We start from the raw sequence: 27,182 nt of genomic DNA on the forward strand, positions 1-27,182 counted from the left end.
ATTTCTTCATTTTTCATGGCTGAATAATATTCCATTGGGTATATATATACCACAACTGCTTTATCCATTCATCCATCAATGGACATTTAGGTTGTTTTCATGTCTTGGCTATTGTAAATAATGCTGCCATGAACATGGTGGTATAGATATCTTTTGGAGTTAGTGCTTTTCTTTTCTTTGGATATGTTCCTAGAAGTGGGGTGGCTGATCATATGGCAGTTCTATTTTTAATTTTTTGAGGATTCTCCATAATGTTTTCCACAGTGACTGTACCAGTTTACAATCCCACCAATAGTGCACAACAGTTTTCTTCACATCCTTGCCAGCATTTCTTACCTCTTGTCTTTTTGGTGATGCTCATTCTAACAGGCGTGAGGTGATATCTCATAGTGGTTTTGGTTTGCATTTCCTTGATGATTAAAGATGTTGAGCATCTTTTCATGTACCTATTGGCCATTTTACATCTGTTTTTGGAAAAATTTAGGTCTTTGCCCATTTTTTAATTGGATTATTTGGTTTTACTTTGCTATTGAGTTGTATGAGTTCTTTACATATTTCGGACATTAACCCCTTAACAGATATATGATTTGCAAATATTTTTTTCCCATTCCATAGGTTGTCTTTTCACTTTGTTGACTGTTTTCTTGTTGTGCAGACGCTTTTTACCTTGATGCAGTCCTACTTGTTTATTTTTTGATATTGTTGCTTGTGCCTTAAGTTCTGCAATCAAAAATTCATTGCCATGTCAAGGAAATTTTTTCCTATGCTTTCTTCCAGGAGTTTCATGGTTTCAGGTCTTACATTTAAGTCTTTTTTTTTTTTTTAACATCTTTATTGGGGTATAATTGCTTTACAATGGTGTGTTAGTTTCTGCTTTATAACAAAGTGAATCAGTTATACATATACATATCATTTAAGTCTTTTTGAGTTAATTTTTGTGAGTGGAGTAAGATGGAGCTATATGACTTATTTTAGTTTTACCGTTGGTTAATTTGGTCTATAACTTTTACATATTTGCATATGATCTTAGTAGTTTTACCAGGCTTTGCAATTGTTAACAGAGAACCTGGTTAGAAATTGCCACACACAGTGTAAACTTTCCTTTATTTCTGTTATTTATCTTCCGTTGTTTAGTCCTTCCAGGCAACTGCAGGGGAAGCCAGACCCCATGGCCTTAGGCATGATGCTTCATCTCATGTTGATGCAATGTGAGAAGCCACCGCTTCCTGGGTCTGGTTGGGGTAGTCCTGGGTGCAGGAGGCTGCAGACCTCCCTCTGCAGCAGGTACAATGGAGCCCAGGCCAGAGCTCAGTCCTCACCCTGAAGGGAGCTCAGAGAGCTGGTGGCCTATCTCTCCATGACACAAGCAGCTAAGTTTTGTGGGTGGATAGGGCCAAGTGAATCTAGGAAGACATTTAAACTGAGTCTGATATACTTGCTAAAGATGCTCTGTAACTCTGCTAAAAGGAGACTACATCTCACCCCCAATATGTCAAATCTGACCCACCCCCACCTACTCCAGAGTCTCCCAGTCCTCTGTGTGTGACACGCCTACTCAACTGACTCCACCTACACCCAGCAAGTGTTCATTAGCTCCATTTGGAATACAACCATCTGAGATTGAGTCCCCAGATCATTTCAGTTCAGTGTGGAGGGCCCTGGTAGGAACCAGAGAGATGCTCTGATAACTGTACCCAACAGTAGCCCATGTATCCTCAGCAGGGAATGTGAGTCATAGGAACTGGACCATCAGAACCAGCAGGACCATCAGGGCACGAAAAAGGGGGATATTAGCTCAGATCCCATTTGCTTTTGGCGCTTTTCCCAAAACTCTGAAAAACAGCCTTGACCTGAACATTTATGTGTGATCATTTACCAGGGCTCCTGGCAGAGGTAGTCTGAACCCCACATTCTCGGGTCTGTCTGTTTAACATATGATTTCCCCTAACCGTTCCTTGCTCTAGAGCTCTGTGTGTGTTCAGCCCAGTTAAAGTGAGAAGTGCAGCAGTGAATGAGGTGTCTTTTGAAGGGAGAAGGCAGTAATAAACTCTCATAAATGCCACCACTAACTATGCTACCCAGCAGGCATGAGCCATTATCAGACTGAGAGAGGGCACCAGGTGTCTCAAGATGACTGATGGCCCCTTACCTATCTTAGCCATTATTCTTAGAGACAAGCGTAGAACCTGAATGCCCAGCAGTTCTAGGATATGTACATATATATCCTGTCTGTATGGATGGCTCTGTGATTTAGTGCTAAAAACATACCTCTAGGAGCAAAATAGATGTGCTAGTCGACAAAGAGTTAAGCTACAGAAAGAATCATCAATCTCCTCTGCTGTAATGGTCACTTTGCCTTCCTTTTTTGTAATGTGATATCTTTTAAAACATTTTTTATGGCCTGTCCTTACTTTTCAGTTTTCACACATTATAATTCCAAGTTGAATTTCTTCTAACTATATTGCAGGGTACTGTAGGCACACTGACAAGAATGTTCTTACAAATTAATGCTGATTACTCTGTCATCGTATAGACCTACTTATCTACATATCTATCAAGATAAATGGACAGATAACAGATAGGTAGATAGGTAGGTGCATAAGTAGGTAGATAATGTAGATTTTTTTTTAACATCTTTATTGGTGTATAATTGCTTTACACTGTTGTGTTAGTCTCTGCTGTATAACAAAGTGAATCAGCTACACGTATACATATATCCCCATATCCCTTCCCTCTTGCATCTCCCTCCCACCCTCCCTATCCCACACCACTAGGTGGTCACAAAGCACCGAGCTGATCTCCCTGTGCTACGTGGCTGCTTCCCACTAGCTATCTATTTTATATTTGGTAGTGTATATATGCCCATGCCACTCTCTCACTTCGTCCCAGTTTACCCTTCCCCCTCCCCGTGTCCTAAGTCCATTCTCTAGTCTGCGTCTTTATTCCTGTCCTGCCCCTAGGTTCTTCAGAACCGTTTTTTTTTTTTAGATTCCATATGTACGTGTTAGCATACAGTATTTGTCTTTCTCTTTCTGACTTACTTCACTCTGTATGACAGACTCTAGGTCCATCCACCTCACTACAAATAACTAAATGTTGTTTCTTTTCATGGCTGAGTAATATTCCATTGTATATATGTGCCACATCTTCTTTATCCATTCATCTGTCGATGGACAGTTATGTTGCTTCCATGTCCTGGCTATTGTAAATAGTGCTGCAATGAACATTGTGGTACATGACTCTTTTTGAGTTATGAGAAACACATATTTTAAATTAAGGAGTTGGAAGGTATTCCTTTGTCTAAGATAATGTACTCTTATTTCAGCAAACATTTATTTAACATTTATTAATTTCAGCACTTCAAGCTGAGCCTTAACATATTGTGGGCACTGAAATATAGCTTCTAGAAAGAACTCAAAAATGGGTGGTGGCAACTAAGGAGTCAAATAGGATGTGAACACTTTCTGAAAGGCACTGTTGTTTTTACAAAGCTGTCTTCACAAAGCCATGTTGATCACAGAGACATTTTGATGCCATTATTTTTTTTTTCCTTTATCTAAATTAAGAGGCAAAACAGACATTCCCTAGGCCCCAATCAATCCGTGACCCCACTCAGAGAACGGAATAGGGCTCAGGAATGTCTTAGGCAGTAGGGATGAAGTAAAGGTCTGAGAACTGTTTTGTATCTAAAACTGGATCATTAGAAGTTGTTCTTACACTTTGACACATGAAAATATCTCTACCTCAAAGTGGCCATGTCAAATAATAGAGCTTAATCAGTTGCATTAAAATGTAGTATTTGATGCCTGGGGCTTTATCTCTCCTCTGCATTTGTCAGCAAACATAAAGAAGAGAAAAAAAGCTGTAAGAATTAATCAACACAAGGAATATTACCAGAGATTGATGTTCTTGAATCTCTGAAGAGAAAGGGCATTACTGTAGAACAGGGTGTTCTGAGCAGAGTTCATGAAGAGGGGACATCCAAGCTAGATCTGAAAGATAAAAAGAAAAATGACATGGGTAAAGACACGGGGGCTTCTTTGAGGGACTGTATTGAAGTGTTGATGCTGGAGAAGAGCAAAAACTAAGGGCAGAAAAAAAAATTGGTGCAGAACTGCAGAAGGATTTAATAGTTAGGCTAAACAGAACTTTGCCCTGCTGGCAAACAGGAGACCCTGTAACTTAGGGAACCAGTTGCATTGAGTGTTTAAAGAGGGTTTGCTGACAATGGTATGAGATGGACCTAATAAAATAATCTGTAATTGCCTCTGATCCAGTTCAATGCTCACTAGTAATAGTAGCTAATGTCGACTGAGTTCTTAACATGCCAAGTACTGGGCTCCGTCTTCCTAGCTCACTTAATCTTTACAACAACCCTATGAGCTCCACATTTTATAGCTCAGGGAACAAACAAAAGGTTTAGCAATTTGCACAAATTATATGAGATCAAGAGGGTAGAGCAAAGATATGACCCCAAAAGTGTGACTTCAACACCTATGCTCTGAAACCATGAAGCCATCCTGCCTCTCTCAGAAGCCTTGTAAGAAAACAGCTTCCCTGTAGCTTACCTAAGGAAAAGGCTGGTTGCCCCGGTCAGCCTGCAGTCATGTGTTTTTACCAAATGATATGATACCAGACTGCTTCTCTTAACCCCCAAATCAGAGCATGGACAAACAGTTTAAATCACGGCTTAACCACTTACTATTCATGTGGCTTTAGATATATTACTCAGTCTTTCTTTGCCTCACCTTACTCATCTGGCAAAAATGGCGATTATAATGGCATCTTGCTTCTAGGCTTGTGGTGAGAATTAAAGGAATACATGTAAAACATTTAGAAGAGTACCTGGCACAGAGTGAGCACTTAGTAAGTGTTTATAATTGTCGTTATTCATTTGGGGGAAATTTAATCAGTTAGTAATCCAGTTTTCAATTGACTTCCTATGTAATAGTTTGGGTAGAAGAGAATATGATGACTCTAGCCTAGTCTGTTTGATATTTGTATTTTTCCTTACAATATCAACTTCAAAGATTGTTTGTCATTATCCACACTATGGTAATTTTAACCAAAGAAAATGCCACTTTTGGAAGAATTTCTGAGTGTCCAGATGCCCTTATCCAAGTGACAATGACCATGTGAGAGTCTGTGGACCTATTTGAAACTGTCAAAATGGTCATGATTTATATTAATGGAGCAATCAATCCTTAACTATAGAGATGATAGATATTCTGTAAAATTTAACTCAAACTACCTTTTCTGATTCATGATGCTGGGTCACCTCTTCCTTCTGTCATCTCTAGCTCCATCTATTGGATTTCTCGACCCCACCAAAGGTTACATTCATCATGATCGTTTCTGACACACATCCTCTTATTCATCTCCTATTGGTTTCCTAGGAAGTTTCCAGCAGTAGTTATTTCAAAATGCATCTTCATAAATTCTAACTCTCACTCTCCATGATTACCAGATAACTTTTCTTCAATAGCAACAGGAAAAAAGGTGTCAGAGGAAGGCTCCCTTCCTCTCCCTTTCTCTCTTCCTCAAACTCTCTCAAAATAAACGTTCCAATCCTCCCTTGAATATTTTCCTTTTATTACTAGCCTGGGTATTCCAATTATTCTGTTCTCCATGCCAACCTTTCCTACCTTAACCCCATAAGTCTCTAAGTTTTAACCTCCTCCTCTCAATTTGATTCATCTGTGATGGGCAACAACCCAGATGTATAAGTCAAAACGCGCTAAATTATTTTGTTGTTGTTTTTTTTTCTTCTTTTTAGTTTTTGGTTTCTGGGTTGTTGTGTTTTTTTTAACACTTCAAAACCACTACTGAGGCAGAAACAAATTAACTCTGAAATCTTGGTGGTGTGCAGAAACCAAGGTTTATTTCTCATTCACTATATGTCCAAAAAGTGTTGGTAAGGGCTCTGATCTCCATGGTCACTCCGGGACACAAGCTCACAGAGACTCTAGCATCTTATAATGCTACAATCCCACACAGGAGTTTACGAGTTTCCAGGGCCAGAGAAGAGCGAGAGGGGCTCCATGGCATGCATCCTGGGTAGTAGCACAGCCCCCATCCACCCATCCATTCCCCACTTAGAAGGGCCTATATTTGGTTTAATGCTCAGCTATAGCTATCTTGAAACTTTCATTTTTGAGTAAAAGGCCTCACATTTTCATTTTTCACGGGGGCCCCACAGACTATACAATCAATCCTGAGGGTTCCGTAAGTACTGGGGCACATCTTCTATCCATTGACCTACCCCAGTGGCCAGTACTCAGTCCAAGGCCTTGATTTTTGCAAGGGTAGCTGGGAAATGTAGCTTTTAATACCGTATTTGCTGTGAACACATAGTATTTTGCCTGCCACATGAATGTCCCTATGTAATAACACAAATTCCACTATGCTTAGAGCTAAACAGACTGATAAAGGAACACTCTGATCATATTTCATGCAGTCCAGCAGGTTGAATGGTTCCCATTAACCCAGGTGTTTTATGAGATGGAAGAACACAGAAAGATATGGCATGCCCACTCTCTGGAAGCTTATATTCTAGAGTAGTGCTTTTCACACTTTAATGTGCATACCAATCTCCTAAGTAAAATGGAGTTTTGGACTTGATAGCTCTGAAAAGCGACAGCGATTTTGCACTTTTACAAGTTTCCAAGTAATTCTGGGGTTACCAGACTATAAAACCCCACTGTAGGTAGCAAGGTACTAGGTAATGCTATGAAACAAAAATATATAATGTAACAGGAAGTTAATACAATATATATATTTAAAGGCATGGCTGCTAAATACTCATCTGGTTAAAAAAAAAAGGTTAAAAATTTTTTTGATTATAAAGAAAATTAGAGACAATGAAGTTTTTTCTCTGCTGGAGATGTCTATCCTCCAGCAATTTTGTATTCCTTTGCATTTCCAGTATGCTTGCATTCTTAATGAGAGAGGAGGAAAGGGCTCTTCTTATTTGCAGGTTTATTCTTGGTCTGCTTCCATAATTGATACTGTCAGAGAATTGTGATTAACGCTCCATTTGTGAAAACCTGTTCACCTGAGAATGCACAATTTGGCAAAACTTCTCCAGCATCTGTTCTCAGACAATAGCCCCTTTGTTCTGTCCAGCCAAATTACAATGACTATTGCAGGCTACCATGAGGCGGTATTGGCAGGAAAGAGGCTGGAAGGTGGGCTCATTTGGAATGGCAGCAGAGAGGATGTATTTTCACTTCCATAGTAGGTGGCATGACTCTGTGACTGGGTATGCAGAAGAATATTCATCTTGTTTCTCTCCCACTTCTCACCCCCCGAAAAGTCACAGCATCACATTACTTGGCTAGTCTCATGGTTTAAAAACTGAGAAAGGTCAAATGGTTTGTTGAAGTACCAGGGTATAGTGTAATATCATAAAGAAATAAATCTGAAAAAATTCTCTGAGCTAGCCCCCATTTTTTAGTAAGTAGGGGAACTGGTGACCATTAAGAACTCAGTACCCTAGAGCTCTTCTGGTGGCCATTTCAAAGTGTCTCTTTTCCAACTGACAGGTTGACTACCCTGGCCATAAGTAATTAGAGTACACTACATAGTACTGTACAGTTGACCAAAGCATTTTAAATTATATTATTTTATAGTTAGGGGATATTTGAAATAGGCAAGGACCATGAGACCTTTGTCATGGATAAGGAAAGGGAGATGCCAAAATAGTTACTCAGCTGAGAACACAGCTCTACTAAGCAGCACTGCTGGGACTGAATCCCCTCTGCTTTTCATAGGCTTGAAACACATGTTGTGTATCTCTGCCTAGCCGTGCATTCTTTGCCTTACTCAATCTTTCATTTTCATGTAAGCAGTCTTATAAAATTTGTTTAGTTTAGTTGCTTGCTAAACCTAAAGGAGCCACTATTTTAAAATAAGTTTTATTGAAATACAATTTACATACCCTACAATTCACCCCTTTAAAGTGTACTGTTCAATGGTTTTTTAGTATATTCACAGTTGTACAGCCACCACCGCAATCGACTGTAGAATATTTCATCGCCCCAGAAAGGAAACTCCCTACCCATTAGCATTCACTCCCATTTTTCCAAAAAAATGGAAAGAACAAAATCTGTTTTTCATCTACTAGAGACAACTTAAGAGTTATTTATTCACTTTAGGAATACAGCGTTACAAATTTCAAAATTAGTAAGACTGTGGCAAATTTTCAAGAAAGTAACTGAAAGAGTTAGAGGGGTTTTGAAGGGACATTTATTTTTTATTTTTCTAACTTTGTATTTTTAAAATTTTCAAAAATACAGAAGAGTATAAAGAATAATACATTATACTTACATTTACCACATAGATTCAACAGTGATTAAGATTTTGCCATATAGTTTTAATTTCTTTTCTGCATCATTTCAAAGTAAGTTGCTATATCATTTCTAGTCAATCAAAACTAAGGACAAGTGTCCTACATAATATTATTATGACACTTAAAAACTTAACATTGTGAATTTGCTCTTTATTTGTATCTGAGATTCTAATTTTTAATAACGGAAATTTATGTAATTTACTCCTATTGCTTTTCCAGTAATCCTTTACTACCTGTATCTTATCTGACTCTGAATTTTATATTTTGCTATAGTTTTTTTAATTGTAATTTTTATTGTATGACTTATAATTTGTTTTCTCTAATCTTGAAAGATAAATAAATTTAGAAGGTTATAACTGTGTTTTAAATCCTCCCTTTTATTAATATACTCTACAATCATTCTCCCAGCAGCCTCAGAAGCAGCAGATTAAAGCTCCACAATCAACTTGATATACCCTGCATCTGTGGAATACATGAATAGACAACAAATCATCCCAAATTAAGGAAGTGGACTTTGGGAGCAAGATCTATGATTTTTTTCCCTTTTCCTCTTTTTGTGAATGTGTATGCTTCTGTGTAAGATTTTGTCTGTATAGCTTTGCTTCCAACATTTGTTCTAAGGTTCTATCCATCCCTTTTTTTTTTTCTAAATAAGAATTTTTTAATTCAATAACTTTATTATACTTTATTTTATTTTTACTGTATCTTCTTTCTTTCTGTCTTTTTTCCTTCTTTCCCTCCTTCCTTCCTTCCTCCCTCCCTCCCTCCCTCCTTTCTTTCCTTCTTTGCTTCTTTCTTTCTTTCTTTCTTTCTTTCTTCCTTCCTTCCCTCCTTTCCTTCTTTCTTTCCTCATACTTCTACTAATTCTCTCTACTTTTTCTCCCTTTTATTCTGAGCCGTGTGGATGAAAGGCTCTTGGTGCTCCAGCCAGGAGTCAGGGCTCTGCCTCTGAGGTAGGAGAGCCAACTTCAGGATACTGGTCAACAAGAGACCTCCCAGCTCCACATAATATCAAACGGCGAAAATCTCCCAGAGACCTCCATCTTAACACCAGCACCCAGCTTCACTCAATGGCCAGCAAGCCACAGAGCTGGACAACCTATGCCAAACAACTAGCAAAACAGGAACACAACCCCACCCATTAGCAGGGAGGCTGCCTAAAATCATAATAAGGCCACAGACACCCCAAACACACCACCAGACGTGAACCTGCTCACTAGAGAGACAAGATCCAGCCTCATCCACCAGAACACAGGCACTAGTCTCCTCCACCAGGAAGCCTACACAACCCACTGAACCAACCTTAGCCACTGGAGACAGACATCAAAAACAGCGGGAACTATGAACCTGCAGCCTGCAAAATGGAGACCCCAAACACAGTAAGATAAGCAAAATGAGAAGACAGAAGAACACACAGCAGATAAAGGAGCAAGATAAAAATGCACCAGACCTAACGAATGAAGAGGAAATAGGCGGTCTACCTGAAAAAGAATTCAGAATAATGATAGTAAGGATGATCCGAAATCTTGGAAATAGAATGGACAAAATGCAAAAAACAGTTAACAAAGACCTAGAAGAAATAAAGATGAAACAAGCAATGATGAACAACACAATAAATGAAATTAAAAGTACTCTAGATGGGATCAATAGCAGCATAACTGAGGCAGAAGAACGGATAAGTGACCTGGAAGATAAAATAGTGGAAATAACTACGGCAGAGCAGAATAAAGAAAAAAGAATGAAAAGAACTGAGGACAGTCTCAGAGACTTCTGGGACAACATTAAACACACCAACATTCGAATTATAGGGGTTCCAGAAGAAGAAGAGAAAAAGAAAGGGACTGAGAAAATATTTGAAGAGATTATAGTTGAAAACTTCCCTAATATGGGAAAGGAAATAGTTAATCACGTCCAGGAAGCACAGAGAGTCCCATGCAGAATAAATACAAGGAGAAATACGCCAAGACACATATTAATCAAACTGTCAAAAATTAAATACAAAGAAAGCATATTAAAAGCAGCAAGGGAAAAACAACAAATAACACATAAGGGAATCCCCATAAGGTTAACAGCTGATCTCTCAGCAGAAACCCTACAAGCCAGAAGGGAGTGGCAGGACATACTGAAAGTGATGAAGGAGAAAAACCTGCAACCAAGACTACTCTACCCAGCAAGGATCTCATTCAGATTTGATGGAGAAATTAAAACCTTTACAGACAAGCAAAAGCTGAGAGAGTTCAGCACCACCAAACCAGCTTTACAACAAATGCTAAAGGAACTTCTCTACACAAGAAACACAAGAGAAGGAAAAGACCTATAATAACGAACCCAAAACAATTAAGAAAATGGGAATAGGAACATACATATCGATAACTACCTTAAATGTAAATGGACTAAATGCTCCCACCAAAAGACACAGATTGGCTGAATGGATACAAAAACAAGACCCTTATATATGCTGTCTACAAGAGACCCACTTCAGACCTAGAGACACATACAGACTGAAAGTAAGGGGATGGAAAAAGATATTCCATGCAAATGGAAACCAAAAGAAAGCTGGAGTAGCAATTCTCATATCAGACAAAATAGACTTTAAAATAAGGACTATTAAAAGAGACAAAGAAGGATACTACATAATGATCAAGGGATCGATCCAAGAAGAAGATATAACAATTGTGAATATTTATGCACCCAACATAGGAGCACCTCAATACATAAGGCAAATACTAACAGCCATAAAAGGGGAAATCGACAGTAACACATTCATACTACGGGACTTTAACACCCCACATTCACCAATGGACAGATCATCCAAAATGAAAATAAATAAGGAAACACAAGCTTTAAATGATACATTAAACAAGATGGACTTAATTGATATTTATAGGACACTCCATCCAAAAACAACAGAATACACATTTTTCTCAAGTGCTCATGGAACATTCTCCAGGATAGATCATATCTTGGGTCACAAATCAAGCCTTGGTAAATTTAAGAAAATTGAAATTGTATCTAGCTATTGTTTTTTTAATTGTAATTTTTATTGTATGACTTATAATTTGTTTTCTCTAATCTTGAAAGATAAATAAATTTAGAAGGTTATAACTGTGTTTTAAATCCTCCCTTTTATTAATATACTCTACAATCATTCTTAAATCTCTATTTATGCATATGGATGTATCCAAAGAGGAAGAATAAACTCCAACTCCTTTTTATATAAAGTGAAGAATTAGGAACATGTTAGTTTCACTTTCTTCAGCTTTTTTCTCTCCATGACTAATTGACCTGAAAGTCCTGAAGTCTGCTTGTTCTTTTTTATTTTGTTTTTTGTGCAGCTATCATACCAGTTAGACATTCTTTGTGGAAATGTCATATCCTCACACATATGCACCAAGTGGCAGTTTCAAATATAATTGACAAGATGGAAATTCTGGAAATAACCTACATGTCCATGAAAAATGTTAAGGTGGCACATTTTACATGGAATGCTAGACTGAACCTACACAAGGCATGGAGGACACTGAAAATGGCAATCATGGATGTGTTAATTAGCTTGATTGTGGTGATCATTTCATAATGTATATGTATATCAAAACATCAAGTCATACGTCTTAAATATATACAACTTTTATATGTCAATTATACCTCAAAATAACTGTTAAAACTCGTAATTTCCTAATTATTTTACTATATTTACTATTATCCGTGCTCTTGAGGTAATTTACCTCTCTTGTGTGTATCTGGTGGAAGCACTACATAATGTTGTGCTACTATATTTCTTCTCCCAGCTCCACATTCAGTGATGTCACATGTGTAGCTTGAAATTGGACATGGTAAAAGTATTGGCACCACAGGAACCAGAAAACACTACATATCAGGGACTGGTTATTGTTTTCTTTGTTTTGTTTTTCACTGTCCAGACTAACCAAGTGGAGAAAATGTTAGTAATGTGTATTACATTTAAAATTTTGCTGTAACTATGACATTATCAATAGCACAAAAAGGAAATATCCTTCCAGTATTCAAAATTATTATCTGAACCATCAAAGAAGTTGCTCACGTTGTTGACAAACTAGTGACATTCTGACGCATGTCTTTGTTATCTTTTTTAAAAATTAATTAATTTATTTATTTTCAGCTGCACTGGGTCTTTGTTGCTGTGTGTGGGCTTTCTCTAGTTGCAACAAGCGGGGACTACTCTTCTTTGTGGTGTGCGGGTTTCTCATTGCGGTGGTTTCTCTTGTGGTGACTTCTCTTGTTATGGAGCACGGGCTCTAGGTGCGCAGGCTTTAGTAGTTGAGGCACGTGGGGGCTCAGTAGTTGCAGCTCATGGGCTCTAGAGCACAGGCTCAGTAGTTGTGGACCAGGGCTAGAACTTGTGTCCCCCGCATTGGGAGGTGGATTTTTTTTTTTGCGGTACACGGGCCTATTACTGTTGTGGCCTCTCCTGTTGTGAAGCACAAGCTCCAGACGTGCAGGCTCAGCAGCCATGGCTCAGGGGCCCAGTCACTCCGCGGCATGTGGGATCTTCCCAGACCGGGGCACGAACCCGTGTCCCCTGCATCAGCAGGTGGACTCTCAACCACTGCGCCACCAGGGAAGCCCATGGCAGGCGGAATCTTAACCACTGTGCCACCAGGGAAGTCCCTGTCTTTGATCTTACTCATTAACATAAAGAAAAACATCAACCAACATTCATGTTGGAACTATTCTTGGAGACCCAATTGTTAAACATGTACCAGCACACCACTGTGTCAATCCCCCCAAACATACATCATATCACTAAAGTCTCTCTCTTCCCTCCACTCCCAATGTGCAAGGAATAGAAACCTGATGCAGAATTTATTTATTTATTTATTTTCTCTCTCTCTTTTTTTAATTGGAGTAAAATTGCTTTACAATGTTGTGTTAGTTTCTGCCGTACAATGAAGTGGATCAGCTATATGTATAATATATCCCCTCCCTCCTGGACCTCCCTCCCATCCCCACATCCCACCCATCTAGGTCATCACAGAGCAACGAGCTGAGCTCCCTGTGTTATACAGCAGGTTCCCACTAGCTATCCATTTTACACATGGTGGTGTATTTATGTCAAACCTAATCTCCCAATTCGTCCCACTCTCCCCTTCTCCCACTGGGTCCACATGTCCATAATTTAAAAGGTTTATTAGACAGATTAGAAACAGGGTGAAAATAAAAATACAAGAACAATTCCTATAATCATATCACTGCCTGCAGTTTTCAGAAAACATTCTGTATTTATTGGAGCTTACACCTAGATCTGAGAGTTAGGGCTACTCATTGGAGCAAGATGTATTTCTACTAGGGAAATAGAGCTTAAAAACATCATGTTTCCCAGCTTGTTTGGATGAACCCCATTTATGTCAGTTCCTAAGGCCATTTTATATAAAAGAAGAGCTTCTAGCAAAATTACCAACAAAGTTTGCTCCCTCACTGAAAATGTGTATGCATGTAAATGATGTCTCATTTAGTCCTTTCCCCCTCATTTACCACAATTCCATCTAACTTTGAAGAATATAGTCTTGATCTCACTAATCATCACATTTCTAAAAGATCATTTTATCTAAGAAGAAATCAAATTCCACCAAGATATTTCTTGCCCTTTTGGAATCCATTTTATGGCTCACAGTGGTAGAAGGAAATGGTTTCTAGTTGGAAGACCAGTGGTTTAAAAGTAAGGGTATAATAGACACAATGTCAGGGTTCATTAGTAGATAACTGGGGATCCACTGTGGACTCAGGGCAATTCCTTGTGTTTGTCCAGTTTAAAGCTTGCTTTCCTATACATCATCCCATTGGGTCCTGACAATGGTCTTTAAGGGTATCAGTGCATTTTAGCAATATTTTTTCCAGAACACACTGAGCATAAAAGTTAGATAAGACATTACCAAGATGCAGAAAAGGGTGCCCCTGAGTGGTGGGTTTTAAAATGGTCCTATGATGGAAGAAGTCCAGCAGCTAGGAAGCTGGTGATTCAGGGTAGCCTGTGAACTCCAAAAACAAACTTAGCTTTTAAGTCAGCTTGTGCTTTTCCCAGGCCTGTTTGTCCTTAAACTCTTTTCTTACCCTTACCCTGATCCTTTCTGTAATGCAGGGTGGAGGACAGTTGACCTCTGAAAGTTTTGTTTGCCAGGATACCAAGTTATTTGACTTCTGACTGAGTTGAACAATAGAGGGGTTAGTGAGAGACTAGAGGGTGGAGAGAAGATAGAGGCCAGGGTATTCTTTTTTCTGTGGTCATTGAATAGCCCCAGCAGGCTAAATCTCTTCTGTGACATTAGGTCACTCCATAAAAACCTTTCGAGGTTCACTTCTATCAGGTGATCTCGTCCCCGGGGCTCCAGTAACACCACCTACTCCCTGTGTTCCACTAGCCTAGGAATGGTGCTAGTTTCCCACTGGTACTCATCTCTAGGGTACCTCACTGTGACATGTTTGATGCTCAGTAAACACCTCACCTGGGTATCCAGTGCCTGCTTTCTCTTATAAATAGTAGAAGTGATTTCCGTGTTCCTACTTAGATCCTGACGGACACACAGATTATCAAAATTCTAGTTCCATAGATCTCATTGTAATAATAATAATAGCAACTAACATTTGCCAAAAGCCTATTAGATGCCAGATACTGTTTTAAAAACTGGGGACTCTCAGCAACCATTTGGGGTAGGAATTTTTGTTATTCCACCTTACAGATGGAATAACAAAGAAAGAAACTTTCTAAGAAACTGAGGCAGTGTGTATTCATACTATCCCCAAATGTTTAGTAAATATTATTTAGAGTTACAGTCAAGTCTCGACTGGGCTCCTGGGAAGGAAGGGAAGGATTATTATTTTTTTTGAGGGGGGGGAAGGATTATTTTTTGATGTTATGCTAAAGTATTATAGGAGTATCCACCTTTCCAAAAGGCCAACACGGTGATGCCACTCATTTTAAGGAAGATACAGCAAAGGCATGCAAATTTCAGAAGCTGAGGGCTTCCCTGGTGGCACAGTGGTTGAGAGTTCACCTGCCAATGCAGGGGACACGGGTTCGTGCCCCGGTCCGGGAAGATCCCACATGCTGTGGAGCGGCTCGGCCCATGAGCCATGGCCGCTGAACCTGCGCGTCCGGAGCCTGTGCTCCACAACGGGAGAGGCCACAACAGTGAGAGGCCCACATACCGGGGGGGGGGGAAAAAAATTTCAGAAGCTGAGCCTTAACTGTCCATCCCAGCCACCACCTTCCACACACAAAGTTGCCTTTCTTTGCTAAAATTTTCAGTGTCTATTTTATTTTGCTAATGAAGGCAGAAATTCCATACAATCTAAGTTGTCTAAATCAAATGGGATACATAAAGAATGATAAGATGGGGGCTTCCCTGGTGGCGCAGTGGTTGGGAATCTGCCTGCCAATGCAGGGGACACGGGTTCGAGCCCTGGTCTGGGAGGATCCCACACGCCGTGGAGCAACTGGACCCGTGAGCCACAACTGCTGAGCCTGCGTGTCTGGAGCCTGTGCTCCGCAACAAGAGAGGCCACAACAGTGAGAGACCTGCGCACTGCGATGAAGAGTGGCCCCCACTCGCTGCAGCTAGAGAGGGCCCTCGCACAGAAACGAGGACCCAACGCAGCCAAAAATAATAAATAAATAAATAAAAATTAAAAAAAAAAAGAATGATAACATGACTCACCATCTAGTGTTGCATGTATTCTACAGCAAGCTCTTGAAAAGGAGGGTTTCTGAGAACAAGGTTAATGGCACACTCTCATATGCCATGAATTCCATCACAGTGCTCAAGGATTCCATGGTACTGACTAAAAAGACTGGAGTTTCCCTAATCATGTCAACTGAAGCAACTGGTATCCACCCGTGCACTTTCTGAATCTTTTCTCCAGTAATGTAGTAGAATCGTCTCATGTTGGAAACCAGCCCCACCAATGATTAAAGGTGTTTATTCATGAAATTACTTTGGTCTCAAAGCTGAGCTCCACTCTGGATGATAAGCATGCCACCAGAGTCCAGGTGTCAGAATATAAAGCATCTCAACTTTCACAAGAGCAGTACTTTATGTTCATTACCCCTGCAAATCTATGTGAAATATATACCACTGCCTTTTTGTCAATACCATTTTCATCACAGCCAAAAACCAATTTAATAAGCTCAGTTCACCAGCCCTATCCCTTTGACTTCTCCTTTTCCCAAAGGGAAATATAATCCATTTTTAACCATTCAGATATTTAAAAGATTCTTTTATGTGCAGTCTCAGTTCATTATGAATAAAATACATTTTATTCTTCTGTTCCATTTACTCTGGTTACATGCTGGCTTGGATTTAAGATGCAGTGTCTCGACCGCAGAGACGGGCATGAGACGCTAAGGCTGCTGCTGCCGCCACCAAGAAGCCTGTGTGCGAGCACAGGTCACTCTCCACACCTCCCTTCCGGGGAGCCGGTGCAGCCCACCACTGCCAGGGTCACGGGATCCAGGGACAGCTTCCCTGGGAGAACGCACGGCGCGCCTCAGGCTGGTGCAACATCACTCTGGCCTCTGCCGCTGCGGGCTCACCCCGCACTCCGTGCCCCTCCCTCCCCCCGGCCTGAGTGAGCCAGAGCCCCCGAATCAGCGGCTCCTTTAACCCTGTACTGTCTGAGCGAAGAACAGACGCCCTCAGGCGACCTACATGCAGAGGCGGGGCCAAATCCAAAGCTGAACCCAGGGAGCTGTGCGAACAAAGAAGAGAAAGGGAAATCTCTCCCAGCAGCTTCAGGAGCAGCGGATTAAATCTCCACAGTCAACTTGATGTACCTGCATCTGTGGAATACCTGAATACACAATGAATCATCCCAAATTGAGGCGGTGGACTTTGAGAGCAAGATTTATTATTTTTCCACCTTTTCCTCTTTTTGTGAGTGTGTATGTGTATGCTTCTGTGTGAGATTTTGTCTGTATAACTTTGCTTTCACCATTTGTCCTAGGGTTCTATCTGTCCGTTTTTTTGGGGGGTTTAAAAAAAATTTTTTTCTTAATAATTATTTTTTTATTTTAATAACTTTATTTTACCTTACTTTATTTTCTTTTCTTTTATCCTGTTTCTTTCTTTCTTTCTACTTGTTCTCCCTTTTATTCTGAGCCGTGTGGATGAAAGGCTCTTGGTGCTACAGCCAGACGCAGGGCTGTGCCTCTGAGGTGGGAGAGCCAACTTCAGGACACTGGTCCACAAGACACCTCCCAGCTCCACATAATATCAAACGGTGAAAATCTCTGAGAGATATCAATCTCAACACCAACACCCAGCTTCACTGAACGAGCAGCAAGCTACAGTGCTGGACACCCTATGCCAAACAACTAGCAAGACAGGAACACAACCCCACCAATTAGCAGAGAGGCTGCCTAAAATCATAATAAGTCCACAGACACCCGAAAACACACCACCAGACATGGACCTACCCACCAGAAACACAAGATCCAGCCTCATCCACCAGAACACAGGCACTAGTCCCCTCCACCAGGAAGCCTACACAACCCACTGAACCAACTTTAGCCACTGGGGACAGACACCAAAAACAATGGAAACTACGAACCTGCAGCCTGCAAAAAGGAGACCCCAAACACAGTAAGATAAACAAAATGAGAAAACAGAAAAACACACAGCAGATGAAGGAGCAAGATAAAAACCCACCAGACCTAACAAATGATGAGGAAATAGGCAGTCTACCTGAAAAAGAATTCAGAATAATGATGTTAAAGATGATCCAAAATCTTGGAAATAGAAGAGAGAAAATGCAAAAAACACTTAACAAGGACCTAGAAGAACTAAAGATGAAACAAGCAACGATGAACAACACAATAAATGAAATTTAAAATACTCTAGATGGGATCAATAGCAGAATAACTGAGGCAGAAGAAGGGATAAGTGACCTGGAAGATAAAATAGTGGAAATAACTACTGCAGAGCAGAATAAAGAAAAAGGAATGAAAAGAACTGAGGACAGTCTCAGAGACTTCTGGGACAACATTAAACGCACCAACATTCGAATTATAGGGGTTCCAGAAGAAGAGAAAAAGAAAGGGACTGAGAAAATATTTGAAGAGATTATAGTTGAAAACTTCCCTAATATGGGAAAGGAAATAGTTAATCACGTCCAGGAAGCACAGAGTCCCATGCAGAATAAATCCAAGGAGAAACATGCCAAGACATATTAATCAAACTGTCAAAAAGTAAATACAAAGAAAACGTATTAAAAGCAGCAAGGGAAAAACAACAAATAACACACAAGGGAATCCCCATAAGGTTAACAGCTGATCTTTCAGCAGAAACTCTGCAAGCCAGAAGGGACTGGCAGGACATATTTAAAGTGACGAAGGAGAAAAACCTACAACCAAGATTACTCTACCGAGCAAGGATCTCATTCAGATCTGATGGAGAAATTAAAACCTTTACAGACAAGCAAAACTGAGAGAATTCAGCACCACCAAACCAGCTTTACAACAAATGCTAAAGGAACTTCTCTACACAAGAAACACAAGAGAAGGAAAAGACCTATAATAACAAACCCAAAACAATTAAGAAAATGGGAATAGGAACATACATATCGATAATTACCTTAAATGTAAATGGATTAAATGCTCACACCAAAAGACAAGACCCATATATACGCTGTCTACAAGAGACCCACTTCAGACGTAGAGACACATACAGACTGAAAGTGAGGGGATGGAAAAAGATATTCCATGCAAATGGAAACCAAAAGAAAGCTGGAGTAGCAATTCTCATGTCAGACAAAATAGACTTAAAAATAAAGACTATTAGAAGAGACAAAGAAGGACACTACATAATGATCAAGGGATCGATCCAAGAAGAAGATATAACAATTGTAAATATTTATGCACCCAACATAGGAGCACCTCAATACATAAGACAAATACTAACAGCCATAAAAGGGGAAATCGAAAGTAACACATTCATAGAAGGCGACTTTAACACCCCACTTTCACCAATGGACAGATCATCCAAAATGCAAATCAATAAGGAAACACAAGCTTTAAATGGTACATTAAACAAGATGGACATAATTGATATTTATAGGACATTCCATTCAAAAACAACAGAATACACATTTTTCTCAAGTGCTCATGGAACATTCTCCAGGATAGATCATATCTTGGGTCACAAATCAAGCCTTGGTAAATTTAAGAAAATTGAAATTGTATCAAGTATCTTTTCCACCCACAACGCTATGAGACTAGATGTCAATTACAGGAAAAGATCTGTAAAAAACAGAAACACATGGAGGCTAAACAATACACTATGTAATAACGAAGTGATCACTGAAGAAATTAAAGAGGAAATCAAAAAATACCAAGAAACAAATGACAATGGAGACACGACGACCCAAAACCTATGGGATGCAGCAAATGCAGTTCTAAGAGGGAATTTTGTAGCAATACAATCCTACCTGAAGAAACAAGAAACACCTCAAAAAAATAACCTAACTTTACACTTAAAGGAACTAGAGAAACAAGAACAAACAAAACCCAAAGTTAGTAGAAGGAAATAAATCATAAAGATCAGAGCAGAAATAAATAAAATAGAAACAAAGAAAACAGTAGCATAAAAGCTGGTTCTTTGAGAAGATAAACAAAATTGATAAATCTTTAGCCAGATTCATCAAGAAAAAGAGGGAGAGGACTCAAATCAATACAATTAGAAATTAAAAGGAGAAGTTACAACAGACACTGCAGAAAAACAAAACATCATGAGAGACTACTACAAGCAACTCTGTGCCAATAAAATGGACAACCTGGAAGAAATGGACAAATTCTTAGAAATGCACAACCTGCCAAGACTGAATCGGAAGAAATAGAAAATATGAACAGACCAATCACAAGCACTGAAATTGAGACTGTGATTAAAAATCTTCCAACAAACTAAAGTCCAGGACCAGATGGCATCACAGGTGAATTCTATCAAACATTTAGGGAAGAGCTAACAGCCATCCTTCTCAAATTCTTCCAAAAAATTGCAGAGGAAGGAACACACCCAAACTCATTCTATGAGGCCACCATCACCCTAATACCAAAACCAGACAAAGACACTACAAAAAAAGAAAATTACAGACCAATATCACTCATGAATATAGATGCAAAAATCCTCAACAAAATACTAGCAAACAGAATGCAACAACACATTAAAAGGATCATACACCATGATCAAATGGGATTTATCCCAGGGATGCACGGATTCTTCAACATACTCAAATCAATCAATGTGATACACCATATTAACAAACTGAAGAATTAAAACTATATAATCATTTCAATAGATGAAGAAAAAGCTTTTGACAAAATTCAACACGCATTTATGATAAAAATTCTCCAGAAAGTGGCCAGAGGGAACCTACCTCAACATAATAAAGACCATATATGACAAACCCACAGCAAACATCATTCTCAATGGTGAAAAACTGAAACCATTTCCTTTAAGATCAGGAACAAGACAAGGATGCCCACTCTTGCCACTGTTATTCAAAATAGTTTTGGAAGTCCGAGCCATGGCAATCAGAGAAGAAAATAAAAGGAATACAAATCAGAAAAGAAGAAGTACAACTGTCATTGTTTGCAGATGACATGATGCTATACACAGGTAATCCTAAAGATGCCACCAGAAAACTACTAGAGCTAATCAATGAATTTGGTAAAGTTGCAGGATACAAAATTACTGCACAGAAATCTCTTGCGTTCCTATACACTAACAAAAAAAGATCAGAAAGAAAAATTAATGAAACAATCCCATTCACCATTGCAGCAAAAAGAATAAAATACCTAGGAATAAACCTACCTAAGGAGGTAAAAGACCTGTACTTAGAAAACAATAAGACACTGATCAAAGAAATCAAAGATGACACAAACAGATGGAGAGATATACCATGTTCTTGGATTGGAAGAATCAATATTGTGAAAATGCCTATACTACCCAAAGGAATCTACAGATTCAATGCAATCCTTATCAAATTACCAGTGGCATTTTTTACAGAACTAGAACAAAAAGTCTTAAAGTTTGTATTAAAACACAAAAGACCCCAAATAGCAAAAGCAATCTTGAAGGAAAAAAACGGAGCTGGAGGAATCAGACTCCCTGACTTCAGATTATACTACAAAGCTACAGGAATGAACACAATATGGTACTGGCACAAAAACAGAAATATAGATCAATGGAACAGGATAGAAAGCCCAGAGATAAACCCACGTACTTTTGGTCAACTAATTTATGACAAAAGAGGCAGGGATTTACAATGGAGAAAAGACAGTCTCTTTGATAAGTGGTGCTGGGAAAACTGGACAGCTACATGCAAAAGAATGAAATTAGAATACTCTCTAACACCATACACAAAAATAAACTCAAAATGGATTAAAGACCTAAATATAAGACCGGACACTATAAAACTCTTAAAGGAAACCATAGGAACAACACTCTTTGACATAAATCACAGCAATATCTTTTTTGACCCACCACCTAGAGTAATGGAAATAAAAACAAAAATAAACATATGGGACCTAATGAAACTTAAAAGCTTTTGCACAGCAAAGGAAACTATAAACAAGAAAACCCTCAGAATGGGAGAAAATATTTGCAAACAAATCAACAGACAAAGGATTAATCTCCAAAATATATAAACAGCTAATGCAGCTCAATATTAAAAAAAAACCAACAAGCCAATCATGAAATGGGCAGAAGCCCTCTATAGAAATTTCTCCAAAGAAGACATACAGATGGCCAAGAGGCATATGAAAAGCTGCTCAACATCACTAATTATTAGAGAAACGCAAATCAAAACCACAATGAGGTATCACCTCACACCAGTTAGAATGGGCATCATCAGAAAATCTATAAACAACAAATGCTGGAGAGGATGTGAAGAAAAGGGAAACCTTTTGCACTGCTGGTGGGAATGTAAATTGATACAGCCACTATGGAGAACAGTATGGAGGTTCCTTAAAAACTTAAAAATAGAATTACCATATGACCCAGCAATCCCACCCCTGGGCATATACCCAGAGAAAACCATAATTCAAAAAGACACATGCACCCCAATGTTCACTGCAGCACTATTTACAATAGCCAGGTCATTGAAGCAACCTAAATGCCCATCGAGAGATGAATGGATAAAGAAGATGTGGTACATATATACAATGGAATATCACTCAACTATAAAAAGAAACGAAATTGGGTCATTTATAGAGACATGGATGGACCTAGAGACTGTCATACAGAGTGAAGTAAGTCAGAAAGAGAAAAACAAGTATCATAGATTAACGCATATATGTGGAATCTAGAGCGATGGTACAGATGAACCGGTTTGCAAGGCAGAAATAGAGACACAGATGTAGGGAACAAACATATGGACACCAAGGGGGGATAACGGGGGTGGGGGTTGGGATGAACTGGGAGATTGGGATTGACATATATACACTAATATGCATAAAATAGACAACAAATAAGAACGTGCTGTGTAAAATAAATAAATAAAAGAAAATTAAAAAAAAATCCGTATTATCTAGACAGGAATACTTTTAGGTGAAATAAAAAAATGACTGGGGTTTTCTTTCAAATAATCCAGAAAGAAAGAGGAGAGGAAAAATCGAACAAGATTAGCATGATTGATATTGTTGCATAATGAAAACTTAAAAGTTACCACATTCAAGGACAAGAAAAATATATAAAATTCCTAAGAAAAATTGACAATAGATGTTAAAAATCCTTGATGGAGGAAATTAATAAAAATTTTAAAGACAAGAAAAAGGCAAAAAAACCAACCAAAGAAACAAATAGTGGTGAATGCTAAGAAGCATATAAACATTGTGCTGAGATGTCAATTAAAGCAGAGCTTCTCCTCTAGAATAGTTCTCAGGTAGGACCCAAAAGAAGAAAGAGCAAGCATGTGAAAACCAGTGGGGAAGAGAGGACCAGCAGAGGAAAAAGTATGTACTAAGCATTCAAATCTGGAGAGCTTGCTTGAGGACCTGTAAGAAAGTTAGGAGCAACCGGAGCACAGAGAATCAGAGGGAGAATGGCTTCAAGGTCAACTGCAAGGTCAGTAAGGGCTAAAGCAGAAGAGTCTGGGAGGCTATGGTGTTGTGGACTTGACTCCAAGTCCAATGGGAAGCCATTAAAGAGTTTTAAGCAGAGAAGATGTATAATATAATCAGACTTGCATTTTCAAAACAATTCTCTGGCTGTTATATGGAGAATATATTTAGAAAGGGTCAAGAGCAGAAGTTTTCATGAAAGTCAGAGTCATAGTTAGATATGCATTGTTGAGATAATGACATTAAGTTCCTTCTCCTTAGGTCTGCAAGAATCCCAACTCTCTCCCTGGGGCAGTGTAGACATGCACAAAACACTGAAGGACTGTGGTTTTCAACAAAGAATGGGATTGATTACTACCTTCTATTTTTTTTTTCTCTTTTAACCACTTATTTAAATGGCCAGCCAACATAAAGGGACAAAGAAGAAGACTGAAATGTAAAACCAGGAATTGATTTAAAGTTATTTTAACATTTACTAAATACCTATTACATGCCAGGAACTGTGCTAGGTGCTAAGGGCTCAAATGACCCTTTCCACAAAGAATTCAAACTAACAGGGTAGCCAGACTTAGTAATTAACAAGCAATTACAAGGAAAGAGGGAAATATCACTCACTGGAGATATTTATAAGGTGCTAGGAGATCTCTGTAGATGCTCCAGATGGCACTGTTGAGAGGGAAGGATCCTAGCCCTTTCGTTTCACAAACCCCCATCAAAGGCCATGATGAAAAAGACAGGTCCAAAAAGGCACAGGTGTTCGCATCTTCCACCTATGAAGCACTTGGATTGCCTAAAATCAAAGGAGGGACTTGCAACTCTAAAATCTAGGTTACAAGTCGTAAATTGCATAAGCTTAGATATTCCCCCAAACAAATGATCTTTGCAAGTTTGTTGATGGAGAGTTCCAAGAGTTCCCTGCTATGGAACATAACTGACTGGGAAATGTCAAGATTCCTGCCGACACAATTCATATCCTCAAAAACTAGAATAGCTCCTGCCAATATATTTAGTTCAACAGTAAATTTTATATCACGTACACTAAAAGAATAGCACAAGACCAAGGGAGCATTTTTTGATGATAATGCTTTTTGAACACTTATTGAATCCTTGTATGCTTACCACACACAAGGCACTATACTAAGTGCTTTATATTGTTAATTCACTCAATCCTACATCAGTTCTGTGTATTGGTACTCATGTTAACCCATTTCACAGATGAGGAAACTGAGGCCTAGAGAGTTTGAATAACTTCCTGAAGTCACACAGCTAAATAAGAGGAGGAGATAGGACTAGAAGGAAAGATAGGACTAGATTCTGGCTTCCAAGCTTTAGAATATACAGAACTAATCAAGAAAAGCGAGCATACATAGGTTCTATTTCCTGTGATATACTGAGACAAGGTTAGCGCTGTATCTCATGTGTGAGCATTTCAGAAAAGTCGAGGGGCTTGAGTCTCCAGGAGATGACAGGATACCAAAGCCACAGCAATTTCTGCCATCAATAGATTCAGTCATGACACTTCCCTATAAGCAATAATCTTTTAAAAGTTTCATTTTAAACTTTGTTAAAATGTGCAAAAATATTTTTAAATAAGGAAATCTTATAAAGTTGAAATCATCATTTTCCTCTCTAAGTGAAGGTAAATAGGTTTTTTTGCTGTTGCTATCTTGATTGGCTGAAAACCCAAAATGTATTATTTCTCAGGCATAATCCCAGAGAGAGGAGGACATTTTCCCACAGGTAAATGCTTTGGAGACTGTTTCTTTCCAGATGAGTGCTCAGAGACCTCCCTCTCTTCCTGCAAACTACAAAATAACAGAAAAGAGGAGGCATAAAAGAATTCTGAGACAAATATCCAAGTAATTGGAGAGGTGGGGAGAAAACTAGAGTGGTCTGACAGGACAGAATTTTATTTTACTAAAGAGTAATAAAATTAATTCTTAGTTGTGTTTGCTGCCTTAGAGTTTAGAGAGTGTTTTCATATTCATGTCTTATTTTACAAGGGACTTAAAATATCCCTGTCGAAAAAGCAAGGTAGGATTAATTCTTAGTTGTGTTTGCTGCCTTAGAGTTTAGAGAGTGTTTTCATATTCATGTCTTATTTTACAAGGGACTTAAAATATCCCTGTCGAAAAAGCAAGGTAGGATTAGACCCATTTTTCTAATAAGAAACTTAAAATTGGAAGAAATTAAGTAGCTTGCCCAAGACAATACCAGTTGAAGTGAAGCCAGGACTCAAACTTTGGTCTTACAAATTTTTCTCTCTCATTTACCTTGCTTGCCTCTTTACTGATGAACTTCGGCTGCCTATGTTGATTAGATTTTTGTAGCGTTTTTTTTACTCCCTACATCAAAGAGAAGGGGGACAAAAGTATCAAAACTGAAACTGGGGTGCATGTATCTATTCAAATTAGTTTTTGTCTTTTCTCGATATATGCCCAGGAATGGGATTGCTGGATCATACCGTAACTCTATTTTTAGTTTTTTAAGGAACCTCCATACTGTTCTCTGTAGTGGCTGTATCAATTTACATTAAAACAGAAATAGACCCACAGACATAGAAAAAAAACTTATGATTACCAAACAGGAAAGGAGGGGAGGGATAAATTACAAATTTGGGATTAATAGATACACACTACTATACATAAAATAGATAAACAACAAGGACCTACTGAACAGCACAGGGAACTATATTCAATATCTTGTAATAACCTGCAATAGAAAAGAATCTGACAACAGATATACATGTGTATGTGTATACACACACACACACACACACACACACACACACACACACACACACATATATAAACTGAATCACTTTTTTGTACACCTAAATCTAACACAACATTTTAAATCAACTATGCTTCAATTTAAAAAAACAGAACAAAACAAAACCGAGGCTGGGAAAACTTTGTTTGCAGGTAGAGAAAAATCACTAGTGATAGCCTATGGAATTCTGTATACAATTAGAATTCGCCTTCAGCCATGATGGAATGACTGGTCCCGCACTAGCCCTTCCGAAATACATGAAACGTGTCCTTATAGACATTGGAAAACAGGCAGTACATGATCCAAAAACTCAATATTATTAAGATGTCAATGCTCCCTTAATTGATCAACACAATCCCGATCAAAATCCCAGCAGTGGCCTTCCCTGGTGGCGCAGTGGTTGAGAGTCCGCCTACCGATGCAGGGGACACGGGTTCGCGCCCCGGTCCGGGAGGATCCCACATGCCGCGGAGCGGCTGGGCCCGTGAGCCATGGCCGCTGAGCCTGCGCGTCTGGAGCCTGTGCTCTGCAACGGAAGAGGCCACAACAGTGAGAGGCCCGCGTACAGCAAAAAAAAAACTAGTGGCAATTGTCATCATTTATTGAACACTTAGTCAACTATTAAACCATACTTTAAAAAAAAACAAAAAACAAAAAATCCCAGCAGTCTTCTCTGTGTAAATAGACAAGATGATTCTAAAATTCATATGAAAATGAAAGAACCTAGAAAATACAAGATAACTTTGGAAAAAAGCAGAACAAAGATGAGGAATGTTACTATCTTATTTTAGACTTACTTTAAAGCTATAGTAATAAAACCCATGGTATTAGAATAAAGATAGACATATAGATCAATGGAATAGAATAAGAAGTCCAGAAATAGACCCATGTATATAGAGTCAACTGAGTCTTGACAATCATATCAAGATAAATTAATGGAGAAAGGATTATCATTTTAACAAGTAGTGATGG

At 38.8% G+C, this 27,182-nt stretch overlaps 1 protein-coding gene across 12 annotated transcripts in view; it reads right to left on the reverse strand.

Moving 5' to 3' along the window:
- PRELID2 (PRELI domain containing 2) overlaps positions 1-27,182 on the reverse strand; it is a 764,348-nt gene that overhangs the window by 222,556 nt on the left and 514,610 nt on the right. For all 12 annotated transcript variants that reach the window (XM_079916212.1, XM_079916216.1, XM_079916209.1 and 9 more), the window contains one exon: positions 3,895-3,992. The gene's annotated coding sequence lies outside the window, so the exon portion shown is untranslated. The remainder of the gene's footprint in view (positions 1-3,894; positions 3,993-27,182) is intronic.

This window comes from Stenella coeruleoalba, assembly GCF_951394435.1.
Source record: "Stenella coeruleoalba genome assembly, chromosome: 3".
NCBI lineage: Eukaryota > Metazoa > Chordata > Mammalia > Artiodactyla > Delphinidae > Stenella > Stenella coeruleoalba.